The sequence below is a fragment of the Cupressus sempervirens genome, chromosome 5, assembly GCF_028749045.1.
Source record: "Cupressus sempervirens isolate cs-2001-9-10 chromosome 5, ASM2874904v1, whole genome shotgun sequence".
NCBI lineage: Eukaryota > Viridiplantae > Streptophyta > Pinopsida > Cupressales > Cupressaceae > Cupressus > Cupressus sempervirens.
In genome coordinates this window covers 663432767-663436840 of record NC_143122.1, presented here as the reverse complement: position 1 = coordinate 663436840, position 4074 = coordinate 663432767, and the positions used below count along the sequence as shown (strand labels likewise).

At 34.4% G+C, this 4074-nt stretch overlaps 1 pseudogene; it reads left to right on the top strand.

Annotated features, from left to right (window-relative positions):
- Nucleotides 1-442: 442 nt before the first annotated feature.
- LOC149557659 (pathogenesis-related protein PR-1 pseudogene) lies at nucleotides 443-1086 on the top strand (annotated as a pseudogene).
- Nucleotides 1087-4074: the final 2988 nt, after the last annotated feature.

Here is a 4074-nt window from a genome sequence, read left to right as displayed (position 1 = left end):
GATGACTGCTTTGGACATGGAAAGGTGTATTGAGAGACCATTCATTGAATCACAACCATATTTCAACGCCATCCTCGTGTGGTAACTGAATTATCTGCGCAGATAAGGGAAACATCGCCATAAACTAATTTATCTGACCGTCATAGGGAATGACAAAGTCCAAAATCTTTGAAAGCAAGCGAAGCATATGAATAGGATTTCTACCGTCGCAATTAAAAAAATAAATTAACAGTAGGAGAACCATTACAAAATAGATCCTGAGATTTTGTGCGTCACAAATTTCTGTTATGTAGGCCCACGAGATAGCAGAAAAGTCAAGTTCTCTGGAAAAAAAAAAACAGTAATCACGAGAAGTTCTCTGTAGCATCACATGGCTGCTTTCATCACTCTCTGATCTTGTGGCTATAAATCAACAGCCCTGCTCTCTGCATTCAACCCAAGTTTAGCACAAGTTAATCATTCAAGAGTTGAGAAAATGGGGTTGCAAAGATCTCTGCTGTTCTTCTTCTTATTGTTATGTTGTAGTTTTATTTCAATTGAGGGCCGGAGTGTGAAGAAATACAATGAAACTGAAGGTGAAGAAGATGATATAGTATCAGAGTTCCTGGTGCCACAAAATGAAGCACGAGCCAAGGTGGGGGATCATCCTCTTGTGTGGGACGCCAAAGTTGCTGACTACGCACAGTGGTATGCCCATCAAAGGCAATCTGACTGCGCTTTACAGCATTCGTCTGGCCCCTACGGTGAGAACATATTCTGGGGTGGTGGAAGCGCTTGGCAGCCCAAAGATGCAGTTAGCTCTTGGGTCGGAGAGGACGAGTATTTCAATTATCATACTCATTCCTGCAATGGGTACGAGGAATGTGGGCATTATACTCAAATTGTGTGGAAGAATTCTCTACGAGTGGGGTGTGCAAAGGTCATTTGTAACAACGGTGATACATTCATGACCTGTAACTACGATCCCCCTGGTAATTATATTGGCCAAAAGCCGTACTAATTAACATCATCTGTTCTAGTATTTTGTATCTATCCTGCACTATCTAAAATATATTTCTAATAATCAAAATGTTGGGCTTCAACTTAGTAAGAGTATTTATAGCTGGTACATCGCATTTACTTGTTTGTTCGTAGCTGTGAGAGAGGATTCCGTTTAAATAGGTTGCAGATCGACCATGATTCAGATTTTGTTTGCAATTTACTTTCTTTTCATAATATAATGGCTATCCTTGAAACAAAAAAGACCCAAACTCTAGCCACGATGAAGTTTTTTTTGGATTTTAAAATATGAATCCACATATACTTAAACAGAGCTCGTACAACACAATACTCCTTGCTACTTTCAGTAGGGCGTCGCAAAATTTTATAGATTTGTCAAGTGAAAAAAACATTCGTATACTTTTACGTGGATATTTCTAACATTTTTTAGCTAAAAAGATGTACGTCTTAGTTTCGGTCGTAATATTAAAAATTGGATTATTACATTCGATGCCAATGTTTCTGCCTCGTCATTTTAGCCTACATTGTTTCTGTTTATAATCTAATTCGAGAACCTGCTAGTGAAAGAAAATTATAAACAATTATAATAATTTAATCTTTCGCTTCTCTGGTCGGAAAAAATAAAAAATATCCTTTCCTAAAAATTGAAGTGTATTACTGAATCAAGTTATTAGTTCCTGCCGTTCGGCAGGATACTATAGCATCCTAGTAGGTGCTACCTTTGTTTTTTTCCGGACCAATTAGAATGTTTTATTTTAAATATACAAATGTTTTGTTATTCTATTTTCTTTAGGTTGGGGTATTTTTTTTTGGAGATTCTAATATGTCAATTGTTGATTGGTCCATTAGGTGAACAATAAGGCATTCAATTTTTTGGTCTTCAAGGTTTGCTAGTAGTCATAAAATGTAATAATAATAAAACATCCAAGTCATTCAATGTTACTCTAGAAAGATTGAATAGATCTTTTGAGTGGACATTTTGTGGCACAGTCACTTTAAGATGTCGGAAACCAGGCTACTCTACACAATTAATGTAGTGGAAATTATCTCATCTGCCATTTCATAGAAAGGTGTGATTACTTTAATGTAGTTGAAATTATCTCGTCTACCCATTCATAATAAGGAGTGATTGGTTTGAAATATAGATGTTGTTCATGTTTTGTAGTGAGAAACTGATAAGTTTTGCTGATAGCTCTGTTTCACTAAGGTTTTCTTCTTTTTTGTTCATGCACGTTTCCAAATTTTGTCTTAGTTAATTTTTTTAATTGTTTGTTTGTTACTAACTCTTGCAACTTGTTCTTGGTGACTTGTTCATTTTAGCAAGGAAAACTATTCACAGTTATTGTGCTTTGTAACGATATGCTTTTGTGTTGGGATTCATTACTCTATCATTTTATTGTGCTTGCTTTTTGTTCAAAATATTGGGCAAACTCCCTTTTGCATTGTATGATTTGAACACAATTATGTGCAATTAATTTCTTTACCATGTACTGAGAATTTTGTTCATCCAAAAAGTAATTTTTTTGGGTCCACAATTGTTTGTTTCATTGGTGCGTGTTGGATCACTGATTTCATCTTTCTTTGTTTTGTGTTTTTGATCAAATGATAGGTTGTAAAGGTGTCTAAATTTTTTCTTTTCCTTTTCAAACTTCAAAATTATGGTTATTCTAGGGTTAATAAAATTAAAAGTGCCAAACCCTAAAAACTACTAAATTTGTAACTAAAACTAGTAGAAATGAAGTCCTAAAATGATTGAACCAACTTGATTTGATGGGTCATACGAATTAGAAGGTTAAGGATATTGCTTGCATTATCCTTTCTTCTTCTTAGAGATTATAAAGTTTTTCAACTATGCTTAAACAAGTCAACTACTAAGATCCAAAAGTTGTAATGCTCTAGTTAAAGCTCATAAGAATTGGACTGTGTAGCCACCATTTTGATACCCAACACTCTTCCATGCACTCCTAGTTCTTCTTTGGTAGATGCTTGATCCGATACTCATTTTCTTTTTGGTAGTTTTAGGGGATTTAGAGTGTTGGATTAGGGATACGAAATATAAAAAGGGAAAATTCTCCTCAATTTGTATCAAAGAAAAATGTTTTTATCCTTACAAAAAGAAATTGAGAATGGAGTATAGTGAGGTACACCTCTAAGCATGTAAGGATGAAAACATGCTCTTCAACTACCCAAAGGGACTCCTCACACAATGTGACCGATAATATCAAAGACAGTAAGGTTGAATGACAATATCATCTACAATCATCAAGAAAGTAACAATGAAGAAGAGATTCAAGTAGCCTATGTGTATGTTGGAATAAAGTGCATAACATCCTTAATAGATCTAATTATTTAACACCCAATTTATTCTACTAGTATTCAAAGAAAACCCCAGAGGAATATAAAAGACATAATTTTTCACAAGCAATTACCTACCTAATTGACCCGTGCCCAACCCACATGATAAATTTTGACTAAGACACCCAACTTTGTAGATACCACTTAACAATTAATCAATAGTCACTTAGACATGAAATTAGTTTAAACAACAATCCAAAGGAGATATACTATAGTTTTAAAAAAAATATTTAAACAGAGAAGCAAATTCATAGAAATAGAAGAAGATCGTACACGACACTTGAAAGCATTGAAATTGCTTTTGCAACCATTATGTCGCAAGGCCTCTTCAAATTACAGAGGTTCCATCATTTCTTCAACACAACCAATTGATATCCAAGTAATTGAATGTAATGTGTTTTCACTAGCACAATTTGGACAAGGTCACATATTATTGTAATAATTGAATCCTTTATTTATTTCAATGACAAAACTAGACAAGTGCCTTTCTTTTTGATAGGAAACAAATGTGAGACACTCTGCCTAGTGTGATTTCGGTAGCCTACACCTACTCAAGTCAAGTTAATGAGAGTGATGCCCTTTCTTAACACTCCTTAAACATCTCACTCAATTCATTACCTCATTTTTCCCAATTGATTTTCTCTCTCCCTATATTTATCTACAAGGGATACAAGGAATAAGATGTAATTTTTAGACACATACTGGATTAAAAAAAATATC